We start from the raw sequence: 18817 nt of genomic DNA, 5'->3' as shown, positions 1-18817 counted from the left end.
ATCCCTCTGCAGACTTCCAGTATCCTCTAAACTTTTTGCTTTACCACTTATCTTAGTGTCGTCTGCAAACTTGGACACATTGCCCTTGGTCCCCAACTCCAAAGCATCTATGTAAATTGTGAACAATTGTGTGCCCAACACTGATCCTTGAGGGACACCACTAGCTATTGATTGCCAACCAGAGAAACACCCATTAATCCACACTCTTTGCTTTCTATTAATTAACCAATCCTCTACCCATGCTACTACTTTACCCTTAATGCCACGCATCTTTATCTTATGCAGCAACCTTTTGTGTGGCACCTTGTCAAAGGCTTTCTGGAAATCCAGATATACCACATTCATTGGCTCCCCGTTATCTACCGCACTGGTGATGTCCTCAAAAAATTCCACTAAATTAGTTAGGCACGACCTGCCCTTTATGAACCCATGCTGCGTCTGCCCAATGGGACAATTTCCATCCAGATGCCTTGCTGTTTCTTCCTTGATGACAGATCCCAGCATCTTCCCTACTACCGAAGTTAAGCTCACTGGCCTATAATTACCCGCTTTCTGCCTACCTCCTTTTTTAAACAGTGGTGTCACCCCAGAGTCTAGTGAATTTTGGTAAACTATCACTAGTGCATTTGCAATTTCCCTAGCCATCTCTTTTAGCACTCTGGGATGCATTGCATCAGGGCCAGGAGACTTGTCTACCTTTAGCCCCATTAGCTTGCCCATCGCTATCTCCTTAGTGATAACAATCCTCTCAAGGTCCTCACCTGTCATAGCCCCATTTCCATCAGTCACTGGCATGTTATTTGTGCCTTCCACTGTGAAGACCGACCCAAAAAACCTGTTCAGTTCCTCAGCCATTTTCTCATCTCCCATTATTAAATCTCCCTTCTCATCCTCTGAAGGACCAATATTTACCATCGCCACTCTTTTTTGTTTTATATATTTGTAGAAACCTTTACTATCTGTTTTTATATTCTGAGCAAGTTTACCCTCATAATCTATCTTACTGTTCTTTATAGCTTTTTTAGTAGCTTTCTGTTGCCCCCTAAAGATTTCCCAGTCCACTAGTCTCCCACTAATCTTTGCTACTTTGTATGTTTTTTCCTTCAATTTGATACTCTCCCTTATTTCCTTGGATATCCACGGTCGATTTTCCCACCTTCTACCGTCCTTCGTTTTGTTGGTATAAACCTTTACTGAGCACTGTGAAAAATTGCTTGGAAGGTTCTCCACTGTTCCTCAACTGTTTCACCATCAAGTCTTTGCTCCCAGTCTACCTTAGCTAGTTCTTCTCTCATCCAATTGTAATCTCCTTTGTTTAAGCACAAAACACGAGTGTTTGATTTTACCTTCTCACCCTCCATCTGTATTCTAAATTCCTCCATATTGTGATCGCTTGGGTGAATGTGAAAGGGCCCAATGGCACTAACTGCAGAGTGGCAGACTTACCCCACCCTCAGCAAACCATCAAAACCAGATTAGCCGGTCAGTCACTGGGTAGGGGCTTTTGCTGGACATGTATTCAACTTCTAAAAACAATCAATGCGTTTGAATGACAGAGCCCATTTAGAAGCCCACTCACCTCTGATGCAGAGTTTGTAGGGCCAATTACCACTCAAAGGCTTGAGTGCAAAATTGAGGGTAACACCTCTAGGGCTGTACTTTTTAATAAAAATTTTTTTTTTTTTTAAAGAGTACCCAATTATTTTTTTCCAATTAAGGGGCAATTTAGCGTGGCCAATTCACCTACCCTGCACTTTTGTTGTGGGGGTGAGACCCACGCAGACACGGGGAGAATGTACAAACTCCACTCGGAGATTGACCCGGGGCCAGGATCAAGCCAGGTCCTTGGCCCCGTGAGACAGCAGTGCTAACCACTGCGCCACCATGCCACCCTCTCGGGCAGTACTGAAGGAGTACCGCACTGTCAGAGTGTCGCCTATTAGACGAGATGTTAAACTGAGCCCCTGTCTCCCTTCTCCAGTGGGTATAAAACATCCCATTGCATTATTTTGTAGAAAAACAAGGGGAGATCTCCCTCGTGACCTGGCCAGAATTCATCCCTCGGCCAAATAAAACAGATTATCTGGTCATGGTCACTTGCTGTGTGTGAGATTGCTGTGTGCAAATATCCTACATTAAGACAGCGGAAAGTACTTTGAGATGGCCTAAAGCTGTGCATAAGTGTTATAATTTAACACTTTGCAGCCTGTTTTCGATTCCCTCCATGACCTCACTGCTCCCTGGGTCTGTAATCTCCTCTATCCTTCTGCAGTCCTTTGAGATATTTGCAGCCTGCCAATTCTAGCCTCCAATTTTCAGCACTCCACCATTGGCAGCCAAGAGTTCAGTGCTAATTTGAGCTGTACAAAAGGGGGAGGCAGTGACGCGGTAGTATTGCCACGAGACTGGTAGTGCAGAGACCCAGGGCAAGATCTCAGACCCGGGTTCAAATCCCCCCAATGGCAAATGATGAAATTTGAATTCAACTAAAAAAATATCAAGCTCAGCACCGAGTGCATTAAGGCAGACGGTGGAGGTGAATTCTGCACTGGGGGCATCCTCCAACTTTCCTGGCAGCGTGGGGTGACATTGGTGTGCGGCTGGACTGGAGAATCCCGGTGACGGTGATGGTGCGCTGCCGAGGAACACGCAGCTGGGGAGGCGGAGAATTTATCTCAGCATTGCAGAGGTTCTTTTGACTCGTAATACAGAGAACATGAGCTCAAGATTTAAATTCTGTTCTTATTGGTTTCCATCAAGCCAGAGATACTAAGTTGACCCCAAAATATATGTTGCAGCTCTGCCCCAAGGTTTAGAACAGCTTCCAGCTGGGTTGTTTTTTTAAAATTCATTTATGGGATGTGGGCGTCGCTGGTTAGGCCAGCATTTATTGCCCATCCCTAGTTGCCTTTCAGAAGGTGGTGGTGAGCTGTCTTCTTGAATCGTTGCAGTCCCTGAGGTGTAGGTACACGCACTGTGCTGTTAGGAGAGAATTCCAGGATTTTGTCCCAGCAACAGCGAGGGAACAGCGATATATTTCCAAATTAGGGTGGTGAGTGACTTGGAGGGGAACCTTCAGATGGTGGGGTTCCCAGGTATCTGCTGCTCTTGTCCTTCTAGATGGTAGAGATCGTGGGTTTGGAAGGTGCAGCCTAAGGAACCTTGGTGAGTTACTGCAGTGCATCTTGTAAATGGTACACACGGCTGCCACTGTTCGTCGGTGGTGGAAGGTTTGAATGTTTGTAGAAGGGGGGGGCAATTGAGCGGGCTGCTTTGTCCTGGATGGTGTTGAGCATCTTGAGTGTTGTTGGAGCAGCACTCATCCATTACACTCCTGCCTTGTGCCTTGTAGATGGTGGACAGGCTTTGGGGAGACAGGAGGTGAGTTTCTCGCCACGAGATCCCTAGCCTTTGACCTGCGCTGGTAGCCACAATATTAAATGGCGAGTCCAGTTCAGTTTCTGATCAATGGTAACCCTCAGGATGTTGGTTGCTTTGCCATTCGTGTAACATAATCTATTAGTGTAACATAATCTATTCGTGTACATCGATTTTAAAATTCTCAGCCTGTTTTCAAATCCCTCCCTAACCCCACCCATCCTGATCTCTGAAATCTCCTCCAGCCCTTCGAGATATCTGTGTTGATGACTTGTCCTGGTAGCCACAGATTAATATGCCTAGTTCAGATTCTGATCAATGGCAACCCTCAGGATGTTGATTGTGGGGGTTTCAGCAATGGTAATGCCATTGAATGTCAAGGGGTGATGGTTAGATCCACTCTTGGAGGAGACGGTCAATGCCTGGCATTGGTGTGGCACGAATGTAACTTGGCACTTGTCAACCCAAGCCTGGGGATTGCCCAGGTCTTGCTGCATTTGGACATGGACTGCTTCATTATCTGAGGAGACACGAATGGTGCTGAACATTGTGTCGTCATCCGCAAACATCCCCACTTCTGACCGTACAATGGAAGGGAGGCCATTGATGAAGCAGCTGAAGATGGTTGGGCTGAAGACAGTAGGTTCCCAAGATATGGAAAGTGGACCACATTGTCCAAGGCTGTTCCTCCATTCAATTTGATCATGTTTGATCTGTATCTGAACTCTGTCTGCCCACCCTTGTTTCATCACACTTTGCCTGACAAAAACCGATCAATCTGAGTTTTGACAATTTCAATTGACCTCATTTTCAACAGCTTTTTGGGGAGAATTTCCACTATCCTTTAAGTGAAGAAGTGCGTCCTGCCGGCCCCCCTGAGTGACCCTGGCTCAAATGTTAAGGCTAAATTCACTCATGGGGACATCGACCACCAGAAAGAAATTCTCCCGACTGATCCTGTCAACTCCAACCAAAGTGAAATTGGTTTGATTGAGTACTCTCTGTTAGTAAATCTAGTTGTTAAGTTATTTTAAGGTTATTTGCAAAGTTAAAAAAAATTTTTTTTTTAAAGTACCCAATTCATTTTTTTCCAATTAAGGGGCAATTTAGCGTGGCCAGTCCACCTAACCCATGCATCTTTGGGTTGTGGGTGTGAAACCCATGCAGACGTGGGGAGAATGTACAAACTCCACACGGACAGTGACCCAGGGCCGGGATTCGAAACCGGGTCCTCAGCGCCGCAGTCCCAGTGCTAACCACTGCGTCGCATGCCGCCCTCAAAGAGAACACTCGAGGGAAAGAATGCTCTCCTCCTCTTCCTAGAACATAATCTTCCACTGCACAAGTGATGGGATTTAGGAGGCTCGATTCTCCGTTTTGGAGTCGAAGTACCCGCTCCGGCGTTAAAACTGTGGTCTTTTACGCAGCAAAGCTAGCGTCAAAAGGCCACTGATTCCCCGTTTTACTGGGGGCTAGCAGGGAGGCAGCATAGAGATCGCAGGTCTAGCTGCCGAAACGGCCCCCAGCACGTCCGGTTCAGTGGCCGCGCCGTGCTCCATGGCGGACTCAGCCCGCAGACCTGGACGGCCAAATTAGTGACCCGATCGGCCGCTCGCGCGCCCAGCACTGCCAAAACGAATTCTCCACCCCATCGTCAAACGCTATTTCGGCGTCGAGGAGAGGAGAATCCAGCCCAGGGATTTCCCTGTAGCTTAAGCTTGTACCGCATTGCACTTTTCAATGTGACCACAAGTCTATGGGTTATAGACGTATATATCGACTATGTACCGGAACTGTTTCTCAGTATTGCCTTTTTGATTGTCGCGGCCATCTAGTTTGTGGAATGCCGTCATTAATTTTCAATGTGTATTTATTTTCACCAGATTGTCAAGGATGTTGACTTTTACGGATGTGAGGCACAAACACAAGAAGCTCAAGGAAAGTCCAGGCTCAGGTTTTTGTGGCATTAGCAACTTCTCAGAGTCCTTTCCCCACAAGATCTTTATCTTCCCTTCACTGATGCGAGCAATAACCTATCGGATCCGACCACGGAGCTGATGCTGATGGTCAGGAGCGTTGCAATCTGACGTAGGTCACTGGCGGGGGGGGGGGTTTCGGTACTGACGGACCGGTTTAATTAGAAATATAAAGTTAGGTAGGCCCGAGAGGCAGCTTGCTGTATTTAAAATGAGGAAATAAGTCTTACGTTCTATGACTGTGTTCTTCGTTCCCCCAACATACATAGGAGCGGTTAGACAAAAAGAAGATGCAAGGTCTTTCTGGTTCACCCTGTACACTCTGCTACTCACATGACATTTGAATTGAATTAGATTTATTGCCTTGTGTACTGAGGTACAGTGAAAAGTATTGTTCTGTGTACAGTCCAGACAGATCGTTCCATACATGAAAAATACATAGGACGTACATAAATACACAATGTAAATGCATAGCCATTGAGAGGGATTCACTGGCCCGGCGACCTGTGAATCCCACCAGAGGTCAATGGATTCTTCCATTGTTGGCGTCTCGCCCGTGGCGTTCTTGCGGCGGGCAGGATGGAAGAATCCAGCCCCTACACATCGGGTGAAGAATACGGAGTGTAGTACTACTCAGTAGAGAAGATGCGTGGAGAGATCAGTTCAGTCCATAGGAAGGTCATTCAGGAGTCTGGTAACAGTGGGGAAGAAGCTGTTTTTGAACCTGTTAGACACAGAACATACAGTGCAGAAGGAAGCCATTTGGCCCATTGAGTCTGCACCGACCCACTTAAACCCTCACTTCCACCCCATCCCCGTAACCATATAACCCCTCCTATCCTTTTTGGTCATTCAGGGCAATTTACCACGGGCAATTCCAACTAACCTGCACGTCTTTGGACTGTGGGAGGAAACCTGAGCACCCGGAGGAAACCCACGCAGACACGGGGAGAACGTGCAAATTCCGCACAGTGACCCAGCGGGGAATCGAACCTGGGACCCTGGCGCTGTGAAGCCACAGTGCTAGCCACTTGTGCTACCGTGCGTGTTCTCAGACTTTAGTACTTCCTGCCCGATGGAAGAAGTTGGAAGAGAGAATCACCCGGGTGGGAAGCGTCTTTGATTCTGCTGCCCACTTTCCCAAGGCAGTGGGAGGTGTAGACAGCGTCAATGGATGGGAGGCGTGTTCGCCTGGGTGGTGTTCACGACTCTCTGTAGTTTCTCATGGTCTTGAGCAGAGCAGTCGCCGTACTAGGCTGTGAGATAGCCAGAGAGGTTATAATGATAATGGAGTTGCTGAAAAATCGTAGCAATCAATCTCAGCCACCAGTAGGGGGGCAATGAAATTTGGGGCTGTGCAAAAGGCCAGAATTGGGAAGAAGTGCCCAGATTTCATAGGGTGGTAGGTGGAGGAGGCTCCAAAGATAATGGCGACTGTGGAGGAGTTTCAAAACAAGGATGAGGACTGGGCCTGATTTCCTACCCCAATCTGCTGGGAATGAATATCTGGTGCTGGCACCAGATACAAGAGCTGAAAAAATGTTTTGGACAGATGTCACAAGGACATAGTAATTGCTCGGTAAATAAAAAGGTCAATTTGATTAACCTACTATTATCCTGGCAATCATATGATACAATGATAATGGTTTTATTGACTAACCAAAGTAATTAATCCACATCACTTGGCCCATAGCAGACACAGGCATGGGCAAGGAAATTCCACGGTTGCAGAGAGCTTGAGGAACTGTAGTTATCAAATGTTCTGTGTTTGATTGTGCGAGTCTGTTTACTCTTGATGCTCACTATGCTCGATTAATCAAGTCTCGATGTGGTCTCAGAGAAATAGGTAATCAAACTAAAATTTCCGGAAAGTAGAGCTGTAGGCCTGGAGCAGACCTTTTTAAAACACTGTGAATAAAACCAGATATACGTGTAGAAACTAGTGTCATCTCTGCATAGCTCCGAAATATAAAATGTACAAAATTAATAATTGGCCCGAGGTCACTTATTCCCCCCCAACGTGTTACACGTAGCACGTCATGTCTCAAATTAGTCACACACTCCATCTCAAAATATTATTTTCTGAATGAAATCTATACAATTTAATTTTGAATAAATTGATGCTCACGGCTCCACTGTTTCTCCAGGGAGCTCATGCTACACATTGACCATTTGCTCACTGAAATAATGTTTCCACAGATTAGTGATGAACTGACCCTGCTTCAAGTATAGGCAACATCCTCTCATTTTATTGGTCCATACAAGACAAAGTAGCTTCTCATGGTGTCTAATGCCTGTAGAATCCTAAAGACGGCAATTCCAGCACATCTCAACCTTCTCTGTTCCAGTGAGAAGATAGAAAAGGTCCTGAAGGTTGACCCTGAGGGATAGATTCCATTATTTCACCCGGTACTGAGGCAAGACCAATGGACTCTGCGGCGGACTTCATTAGACTGATCTTTCTTCCTTGTGAGTCTAGCCTACATCAGCTCCCCAAACATTTTTGCCTGTCCACCTCTCTGTTCTCCTTTGATCAAGGTTTTACCCACCTGTTCTAATGTCTTCTTCTTTAGTATGGGACGAGATTTCCCGCTGTCCAAGCCGAGAAGATCTTCCCGTCCTGCCGGTGGGGCAGACCCGTGGAATTTTGTGGATTCAATGGAAACTCCCATTGACTGCGGCGGGTTCAGAAGCTTCCGCCGGCGACCATTGGCGGCCGCCTCCCGCTGTCAATAAACACGGCATGGGGAGGCCAGAGACTCTCGCCCATGGCGTCCATTTTTGTCTGATTACCCTTTTCGCGACGTACCTGAAGGTGTTTCATGGTGTTAAAAACAATTCAAGTTGTTCCTTTTGTCCCAGGCCTGATAAAATCCACTTATATTTCTTGCTTCACCCCTGCTCATCTTGTTGAACCATTCTTGGTTGATGCCCTTGGAGTCGACAGTTTGCCAACCTTAGACACGTGGGTTTCATTTCTTACAGCACACCTTGGAAAGTAGTTCCCTTTGTCCTCTACCACAAATATCAGTAAATCAGCTCTCCCCAGCCAACCCAGAGTTGGCAGCTCTGGCGAACATACTGGGCAGCACGATGCCACACAGTAGTTAGCACTGTTGCTTCACAGCTCCAGGGTCCCAGGCTCAATTCCTGGCTTGGGTCACTGTCTGTGCGGAGTCTGCACTTTCTCCCCGTGTGTGCGTGGGTTTCCTCCGGGTGCTCCGGTTTCCTCCCACAAATGCAAAGATGTGCGGGTTAGGTAGATTGACCATGATAAATTGCCCTTGGTGTACATAAAGGTTGGGCGGGGTTGCTGGGTTGCGGGGATGGGATGGAGGTGTGGGCTTGGGTAGGGTGCTCTTTCCAAGGGCCGGTGCAGACGCGATGGGCCGAATGGCCTCCTTCTGCTCTGTAAATTCTATGATTCTATGACCACCGGGACCCTGTGCTTCAGATTTCTCCACACTTGCACCTCATGATATCAGTTGGCTAAAACATCCACCCTCATAGTTTAATGACTGCTTTCCCTCACCAATTGAAAGGTGGACAGACTGTTGATGGGATGGATTCTAACCTGGGTTAAACCAGCGTTTTTTTCCCTACAACACCGGCATTTTTACAAATGTTGAATAAAAGAAATCGTCTGGTCTGGCCTACCGTGGGAATCATCGCGGACGGGATGGATAATTTAACAGACCGTTGAAAGGTCCGTTGACCTCGGGGCAGGAGAGGGGCGGGAATTACCAGTCTCAGGATGGTACCGCAAAACCCCTCCCACTTATTTGATGTCCAACTTTCTCTGAATTAATCAGAGGAGTGTGCTGAAAATGACAATCTCGGTCCCTAAACTTGTTGTAAAAGTTTCTCCCTGTGTCTTGAAATATATTTGATCGGGATCCATCCATTCGATCATAAAAGTAAATAACAGAATGTGGGAAAGAGAGCCATTTTGAAGGGACAGATGCTAAGATAGCCCATGTTGGTAACTAAGCAACAAAACCGCACAATAAAAAAAAATGGAGACGATTGAATCCATCTCACTGGAGTAATTTGAATTGGTTTCTCTACCAGTTATATTAAATTCACGATATGAAATTAGGTCTTTTCGGATGGGAGGGAGGTAATACAATGAGATTTCCCCACACTGTATAAAAAAAAGAGATCGACACTAGGACCAGTGCTTGTCTTGATATATATTAATGACCTGGACTTGGGTGTACGGGGCACAATGTTTTATTTTGCCGATGACACAAAACTTAGAAGTACCCTGAGCTGTGAGGAGGATAGTGATAGACTTCGAAATGGCTAAGGCAGGCTAATGGAATGGAAGAATATGTCGCAGATGAAATTTCATACAGGAAAGTGTGAAGTCGTAAGTGTTACGCGGAAAATGAGGATGGGGGGGTGCGGGGTGGGTTACAATGGCTGAAGGCGGTAGACCAGGTTAGGCGAGTGGCTACGAAGGCGTGCGGCATCCTGGGCTTCACAGATCGGAGAATGGGGTTGGATTCTGCTCTCCCCCCAAGTGATGAGTTTGAAGGTGGGAGGGTTTGTTAAATTCAGCTAAAGGCCATTCCGCCAGCTATACATCTGCTCCTGCCCCAGCGCAATTTTACCAGCAGTGGAGGTGGCATTGGGCAGCCCACCTATCAGTGGGCCAATAGAGGCCATAAAGCGGGCAATTGGCGCTGCCACCATTGGTGTTTAACCAGCAATGGAAGAGACTCTCTCCCAGCATCCGGTCCACCAGGTTTCCCTGCATAGTGTGGCAGGTGGGTTTTCTTTCCTTAATAAGCCCCTTGGGCCCATCGGAGTGCCTATCCCCCCCCCCCCTTTCTCCACAAACCCCCCTTTACCCGCCAGGTTGCCCACCCTCTACGCAGGGACACTCAAACACCAGGCCCCCACACCCCTTGACCCTGGCAAGATCAGCAAACACCTCCCCAAATTGATCCAGCACAGCATGCTTTTGTCTCATAGATCTGGAGATCTGCCAGTCTCGGACTGGCTGGACTATATCTGAGGCAGAACCTCCAGATCCAGAAGGGCAAAAATTCAACTTTCAGCTTATTAAGGGCCAACTGGCTGTTAAATGTCTGCGGAGCAGCAAGTGTTCCCCTCGATGGCTCCCTCCCCAACTTTCTCGCCATGGCCCAAATGATTCAGACTAGTACAAAAACAAGGAAATTCAAACAAACCTTTACAAAACCTTGGTTCAGCCTCAAATAGAGCATTGTTATAATTCTGGGCATTGCAACTTAGGAAAGATGTGAAGAATTCAGAGAGGGTTCAGAAAAGATTCACCAGAATGTCTCCATGCACCAATATGAAAGGCAAATCATGCTTAACAAATCTATTGGAGTGTTTTGAGATGTACCTAGTAGGGAAGATAAGGGAGGACCAGTGGATGTGGTGTATTTGGACTTTCAGAAGGCTTTTGATAAGGGCCCTCATACAACATACAGAACACAAGGAGGCCATTCGGCCCATCGAGTCTGCACCGACCCACTTAAGCTCTGACTTCCACCCTATCCCCGTAACCCAATAACCCCTCCTAACCTATTTGGTCACTAAGGGCAATTTAACACGGCCAATCCACCTAACCTACACGTCTTTGGACTGTGGGAGGAAACCGGAGCACCCAGAGGAAACCCACACAGGCACGGGGAGAACTTGCAGACTCCGCACAGACAGTGACCCAGCGGGGAATCGAACCTGGGACCCTGGTGCTGTGAAGCCACAGTGCTATCCACTTGTGCTATCGTGCTGCCCATAAGAGGTTAGTGGGTAAAATGAAAGCACATGGGATGGGGTAATGTATTGGTATGGATCAGGGATTGGTTGACGAAAAGAGACTGGGAATATATGGATCTTTTTCCAAGTGGCAGGCAGTGAATAATGGGGTACCGCTGGGTTGCAGCAGTTCATGGTATATATAAATGACCTGGATGAGGGAACTGAATGTAACAGTTCTAAGTTAGCTGACAACACAAAACTGGATGGAATTGTGAGTTGACAGGGCGATGCAAGGAGGCTTCAAGATGATTTAAACAAGTTCAATGAGTGATGCAGTACAATGTGGCTACATATGAAGTTATACGCTTCGGTGTGAAAAACAGAAAGGAAGAGTATTACCTGAATGGTGATTTATTGGGAAGTGCGGATGCACAAAGGGATCTGGGTGTCCTTGAACACCAGTCAAGGAAAGTGGAGAGGCAGGTGCAGCAAGCAGGTAGGAAGGCAAATGGTATGTTGGGCTTCATTGCAAGAGGATTTGAATTCAAAAGTAAGGATGTCTTACAGCAGTTATACAGGTGTTAATAATAATAATCACTTATTGTCACAGGTAGGCTTCAATGAAGTTACTGTGAAAAGCTCCTAGTCGCCACATTCCGGCACTTGTTCAGGGAGGCTGGTACGGGAATTGAACCCGCGCTGCTGGCCTTGGTCTGCATTACAAGCCAGCTATTTAGCCCACTGTGCTAAACCAGCCCCTGTTAGGAAAACAAAGGTAGTTTTCAGGGATTTATATTTGTATTGGCAAACACTGGAACTAAGGTATAGTTTTAAGTGGGTTTAATTTAATGTCTCTGTGCCTTGAAGGATGCGAAGGCTTAAGCATCTTATATTACAAGCAATGTCCATTGTACCTAACATTGTACTGCAACAGAACTAGACGCAGGAAGTATGTTCCCGAGGGTGGGTGTGTCCAGAACCAGGGGTCACAGTCTGAGGATACGGGGTAGACCATTTAAGACAAAGCTGAGGAGAAATTTCTTCACCTGGAGAGTGGTGGGCCTGTGGACGTAGGACGTAGTTGAGGCCAAAACATTGCGGGCGAGATTCTCCGTTTCCCGACGGCGGAGAATTCCTCTTTGCGATGCAACTGGGGGAGGCGTCTGTTTTACGCAGGCTTTGCATGCTCCTCCCCCTCTGAAACAGCATCAACGCGGCGCACGCCATTGAGACGGCCTCAGAACATCACCTGAAGCCCCTCCCCGATGCCCCACCCCCGATGGGCCGGGTTTACGACAGAGCGGGGGGGGGGCCGCGTGGCCCCAGCTGTGCGGGAACTCGGCGCGGTGGCTGCGGACTGTGCCTAGCGCCACCACAGTCGGGTGGGAACCGTGCTGCTGGCCGGGGGGGCTTCGGCGAAGGCTGGAGGGACTGGTGGGGGTGGCCAGGCGGTGCCCAGGGGGGCACTATCTGGCAGGTCGGGTCCACGCAGGGCCGCTCCATGTTGTTCAGCCTGCCCGCTGCAGGTCGTCGCCGGGCGCATGCACGGTCACGGACCCGGCAATTTTCTAGCCATTTATTTTGTGGAGGCCGGGCATATTACGTGGTATGGCTGCCAGCCCCTCGCCGGTCGCAGCATCGATGAGCGGGCGCCCCCAATTGTTTCCACCTAAAGCCACGGCTCCCTCGCACAGCCTCAGAAGAGATTCTGGCCCAGTATGTTTTCAACAAACAGTTAGATATAGCATTTAGGGCGAAGGGGATCATTAGGCTATTGAGATGGATGATCAGCCATAATAATAATGAATGGTGGAACAGGCTCAAAGGGCCGAATGGCCTACTCCTGCTCCTATTTTCTATGTTTCTATGTTATCTGGGCCTAGAGGCCATGGGCTGCATTCTCCGTCGGAGGGATACACCGATTCGGCGACTGTGTACTTACGCCTGTGGCTTTCCCGAAGGAATGAGGGTGTCCACAATGGAAAACCCCATTGGCCGGCTGCCAGGATGGAGAATCCCGCTGCCGGCAGGGGCGCGGATCACTTGCGGTCTCTACCAGCGTGGCCCTAGTGTGGTGGACCTCGCAGTGGGTCAAGGGGGTAACTCCTGAGGGGAGCTCATCCTCAGAGTCCATCTGAGGGCCACCCTACACCCCTCCTCTCCCCACAATGCATTACCTGCCCACCCCTTCTCTACCAGATTTCCCACCCCCCAGGAACCCACTTAAAAGGGAGTCTCCCACCCCAGGAACCCCAGGAATAGGAGGATCCACCCCAGGACCTCCTAACTGGAGGAACCCCACACAGGGATCTCCTAACTAGAGGGAACCCCACAGAGACCCCCTAACTAATGGGATCCCCACAGGAACCCCTAGCTTTAAGGAGCCCCCCACAGAGACCCCTTAACTAAAGGGACCCTCCCACAGGGAACCCCTAACTAGAGGGACCTCACACAGAGACCCCCACCCATAGACTCCCCCCCTTACCCACAGACACTCCCCCCCAAAAAAAAAGAGATCCCTGTCTAGAAAGCAGTCCAGACAGGGGCAGTGTAAAAGATTACAGCTGTAACACTTATCTGGAGGCCCCACATCCATTCCTGGAAGTAGAACAGCTGTGACCTGTGTTTCAACCCCGCAGATCCACTAGCTGCAAGTCATTGATAACTTTCCAGTAGTGGGCTGCGATTGACAGTGTCCACAAAACAACTGCAGCCTTGATCCATTCATCTCCCTTCATGGATCAGTGACTCTAAGATGTGGAACCTCAATGTTTACAAACTTTGACCACATCAAAGAGAGGTAAGTGCATTGGAATGCACTTAGTGCTTGGAATGCACTTACTTTTTTTCACTGCCCCTCTCTGGGCAGCTCTCTAGCCTCCAGACAGGGGTCTCTTTTCTGGGGACGGGATCCCTTTAGTCAGAGACTAAAGTCAAAATGGTGGCTCAGTAGTGAGATTCCCCGGGAATCCCATGTGTTCCTCGCCTTGCATTATTTGCATGGCAAGGGATATGGAATTGCATCCTGATTTGTGCTCCCAGGGGGATCGAAAAATGGATACAATTCTCCTCTGGTGGAGAAGTCTCCCATTCGGCGAATCCACCCCGCCATATCTGACTTGCTGAGCATTCATTTTTGGTACTTTTTCTGTTTTTGTCCAGACTGTAGCAAATTCGTCTTCTCAAACTATGTTCAGTTAATAATATTTCCCTTTGAACCATCTGATACCAGCCAGATATCCAGTAGTTGATGTCATTGTACCTGGGAGTTAATATCCTTCATGCCAGATTGGGAGGCAGTGGGGTAGTGGCATTGTTACTAGACTCATCATCCAGAGAGCCAGGGCAAGATCTGGGGACCCGGGTTCAAACCCCACCATTGGTAGAATCGGAATTCAATAGCAATCTGGAAGTGGAGTTTTAATGTTGATTGTTGTTAAAATCCTGTCTGGTTCACTAATGTCCTTTAGGGAAAGAAATCTGCCGTCCTTGTCTGGCCTAGTCTACGTGTGACTCCGGATCCACTGCAATGTGGTTGACTCTTAACCATGAAAAGGCGAAGGGAGCAGACACTGATCAAGGGAAATTAGGGATGGGCAGTCAGCTTTTCTGTCATGCCCACATCGCATGAATGAATAAAGAAAAGAGACAGCATCTTTTGAGTCAGAAAACAGGGTTGGCACCATTACTGATGTGAGGTGATGTAAGGCTATGGTGCAACTAAATTTGCAGAACAGAATTTAAAAGCCCTAAACTTTCTTTACGAGCGAAAATCAATTTGTTGCCTTCCCGTTCACACCCATCGCGTAGAATCCCAGTCAATCAAGCTCCAGTCCTAATAAATCAGAATAACACATACGGAGTGATTCAGCAGACTCAAGTTAAAGAATGCTAAATGGTGCATTTAGCGGGGTGCATCTCGACGTCTGCAGCGCTGAGAAAGGCCCCACTCTCGAACGGCACTTTGCCGTTTTTTTGGACCTTGGTGAGGAACTCCCCATCAAGGCCACTCTTTCAGTCATTTCCTGCACTGGCAAGCTGTGCCTTGGCACCTGCCAGTCCCTGTAGTCACCGCTGATCTGTATCTGGGGGCATCAGGCACAAGTCCAACTGTACCCAGACCCGTCTCCCCCGAAGGAAAATTGGCACTTCTTCCTGAGGAAGGTGCGACAAGCTGGGAAATGTTCCAACCCGCGCTATTCGCCTTGGGAGCCAAAATCCATCCAATCAATCAGCCCCGATTCTTCTAAACTCCAGGGATTATCGGCCTGATTTACTCAAACTCTCTCCATAGGACAATCCTCTCATACCAGGAACCCAGGCACCAGTCTGATGAGTCTCTGCTGCACTACTCTGGGGAAAGTACGTTCTTCCTGGGGTAAGAATATCAAAATTGCACTCAATACTACAGTGTGCCCTCACAATTGTATTAGAGAAAGGCATCTTGGCGCAGTGATATTGTCGCTAGACTAGTAACTCAGGGACCCGTGGTAATGCTCCAGAGATCCAGGTTTGAGTCCCATCAAAGCAAATGGTGACATTTGAATCCAAATAAAATCTGCAATTGAAAAGCCCGGTGAAGACCTTGAAATCATTGACGATTGTCCTAAAACCCCATCGGGTTCACCAATGTCCCTCAGGGAAGGGAATCTGCCATCCATACCCGGTCTGGCCTACGTCTGACTCCAGACCCACAGCAATGACGTTGACTCTTAAAAATAAAATGCCCTCTGAAATAGTCTAGCAAGCTATTCCGTTCAAAAGCAATTGGTCAAATGGGCAGGAAATGCTGGTCCAGGCAGCGGCACCCATGAATAAACAAAATTCTTATTAAATGCACCTCTAATTTCCTAATTTATTCTCTGCCTTACACAATAGTGGGTCTATGAACAAATCTCACCAACGCTGCACCTTGTTATCTCCTAGCTCCATCCAAACCAATCCTACTTCTTGATTATCTGAATCAAGACCATTTCTCTCTATTGTCTATATTATCAGGACGCTCTTCTTCCTTTTCCCCTCTGTCTATCCCAACTAAAAGTCGGATATCCTGATATATTTCATTTCCAACCTTGATCACTTCTCTTGAAGGGGCTGGTTTAGCACACTGGGCTAAATCGCTGGCTTTTAAAGCAGGCCAAGGCAGGCCAACAGCACAGTTCAATTCCCGCACCAGCCTCCCCGAACAGGTGCCGGAATGTGGCGACTAGGGGCTTTTCACAGTAACTTCATTTGAAGCCTACTTGTGACAATAAGCGATTTTCATTTCATTTCATGTACAGACTCCCAGGTTTGGAATTCTAATGAATCAATCCTTTTTCCCATTCACTCCAATTGTACATGATTTCAATGATCTTGATACTCTCCTTATTCACTCTAATTGTACACACGTGCAATGGATCAGCCCCCTTCCCATTCACTCCCATGCCATACAATTCCAAAGGATCAACTCCTTCCCATTCGATCACATTGTGCACAATTCTGGGGGTTTAAAGCCTTTTCCTGTTCAGCTCCATCCTTTAACGCTCGAATGGGCCAACTCCCTTCCCACTCACTCCACTGCATTAGGGGCTGGTTTAGCACACTGGGCTAAACAGCTGGCCTGTAATGCAGAACAAGGCCAGCAGTGAGGGCTCAATTCCCGTACCCGGCCTCCCTGAACAGGCGCCGGAATGTGGCGACTAGGGGCTTTTCACAGTAACTTCGTTGAAGCCTACTTGTCACAATAAGCGATTGTTATATTATTATCAGGTTCCAATGGATCAAAGATCTTTCCATTCACTCCACTGTATAAAACTCTAACGGATAAAACCTCCTTCCCATTCACTCACTCTTTCTGCAACTCCAATAGACCGAGCACACTCCACAATCGCCCCAAATGTATAAAATTCCAGTAAATCTCACCATTTTCCATTGACGCATATTGTATAGGATTCCAACAGGACAGTACCTATACCATTCACACCCCCACATGAAATCCACACAGAGTAAAACACTTTGCATTCACTGCCGTTGTAGAGTATTCCAATGGACCAAACACATTTTCATTCATTGCCGGAACAATAGCCCCAATTCAAGTATCACTTTCTGTCATGGCTTGTGAGTCTGGACGGGTTGAATTTTAATAAGTGCTCTTTAACAAATCCGAATTTAGAGCTGGTTATTAGAAACTGAGGCTCGTGGGTTACAACATTGGAGTTCAGCCTGGGAGGAAAGCTAAGTAGAATAATCCTTTTCAGCAGAGTTTGAAAAACAATTCTAATTGGCGCATTATCAGGTTATTAGACTACACCCAATCATTACTTACCTGATTGAACTTGTTTCCAAATGAAAGTTAATCCACTGCGTGCTTTATTTGTGGCTTTTGGTTTTGACATGGGCAGGCTACACTGGAATATAAAACTAGCAGGGAGCACAATTTGCAGGCACTTTCTGATAGTGAATTGGGGACTGCAAAGAGGCCGGTGTTAATTCTTCCAGGCCAACATTTCCAATCACCTCTATTTGAACCTGCCTTTCAGCTGCAATCTCTCTCCTCTCTGTGGCCAATGCTCCGCTGGACATCTCTCCCTGGCTTCTCCTGGCTCCATCTGCGAAATGTACCCATCCCCTTCCCGATTATGTCGAAACAAGATTGCACCGTGTCCTCCTCTGACTCCTTCTGGGCAACACTTCAAAGTCTAAAATTCCTTCCCTCTCTCCGTCTATCCTTCATCTTGCAATCAGAAAAAAAACAATTTGAAATCTGAGCTTGACATCACCTCACCACAACTTCCTCTCTTGCCTCATCTTCTCCCCTGGTGTTCTCCTGGTGACCTCCCCAACTGTTTGCCTTGGCCCTTCATCAGTGTTTCTTAATGTCAAATGAAGAGCCTCGAGATGCAACACACATGTTAACTTTTCCCTCTTCGTTTTGTATGACACTCCCTCCCACTGTTCCTTCATTCCTCTTGCGCCTTGGGCTCTGACGAGGGAAAAGTGCACGTTAAACCCTTTTACATGTCCTCTGTGCACATTCCTGCCAGCCCCGCCACTCAACAGTGCGCTTTAGACAGCTGAGGCAGATTCCTTTTTACGTCCTCCTCTCGGGAGATTTTCCTGGCCTTACTGCCTCCTCCGGATGAGATCATGAACTTTGTGTGTGGTGAGGTTAGCTGCCAAGTCTGACTCAGATGGAAGGGGGAGTTGGGGGTGGGGTGGCGGGGGGCGTGGTGCACGTGGAGGAGGTCTGTCAATACGGTGAGGGTAGCACAGAAGGTGAGATCACAGCCTGAGTTCTTTTTTTTAAATTACTTTTACAGAGCTACAAAGCCAGGGCTCAGAGTGTGGGTCAGGGGCGAACCCCTAATCCAGCTCCTTGCCTGCTCCAAAAACCAATTCAAATTCAAAATTAATCCAATTCATGGTCCCCACAAGAGAGGCATACCAGACCTGAGCTAAAAGGCAGAGCAGATACTAGACTTGATCTTAGCCAAAAGGCCGAGAAGCGATCACAGCCTGAGTTCTGCTGTTTAATATTCCAATGATGATAATTCACTGAAAAACCCTCATGAAGCTGCACTTGGGCAAAAACAAAATCAACCTTTTCCTGGTTTTTCATTCCAGAAGATTCCAGAGATACTGCTCAAATATTGCCCAGATAGCAGCCTCAACCTTAGATTAGTTTTCTCTTTATTTTGTGCTTATTTATTCCTTGCAAAGTTCAGGCCCTGGAATGGGGGACGTAC

At 47.6% G+C, this 18817-nt stretch overlaps 1 pseudogene; it reads right to left on the bottom strand.

Annotated features, from left to right (window-relative positions):
* Nucleotides 1–18374: 18374 nt before the first annotated feature.
* LOC140428975 (U2 spliceosomal RNA) lies at nt 18375–18581 on the bottom strand (annotated as a pseudogene).
* Nucleotides 18582–18817: the final 236 nt, after the last annotated feature.

Source organism: Scyliorhinus torazame, chromosome 8 (assembly GCF_047496885.1).
Source record: "Scyliorhinus torazame isolate Kashiwa2021f chromosome 8, sScyTor2.1, whole genome shotgun sequence".
NCBI lineage: Eukaryota > Metazoa > Chordata > Chondrichthyes > Carcharhiniformes > Scyliorhinidae > Scyliorhinus > Scyliorhinus torazame.
The sequence above is the reverse complement of the archived record's forward strand: the minus strand, read 5'-3'. Positions and strand labels throughout refer to the sequence as shown.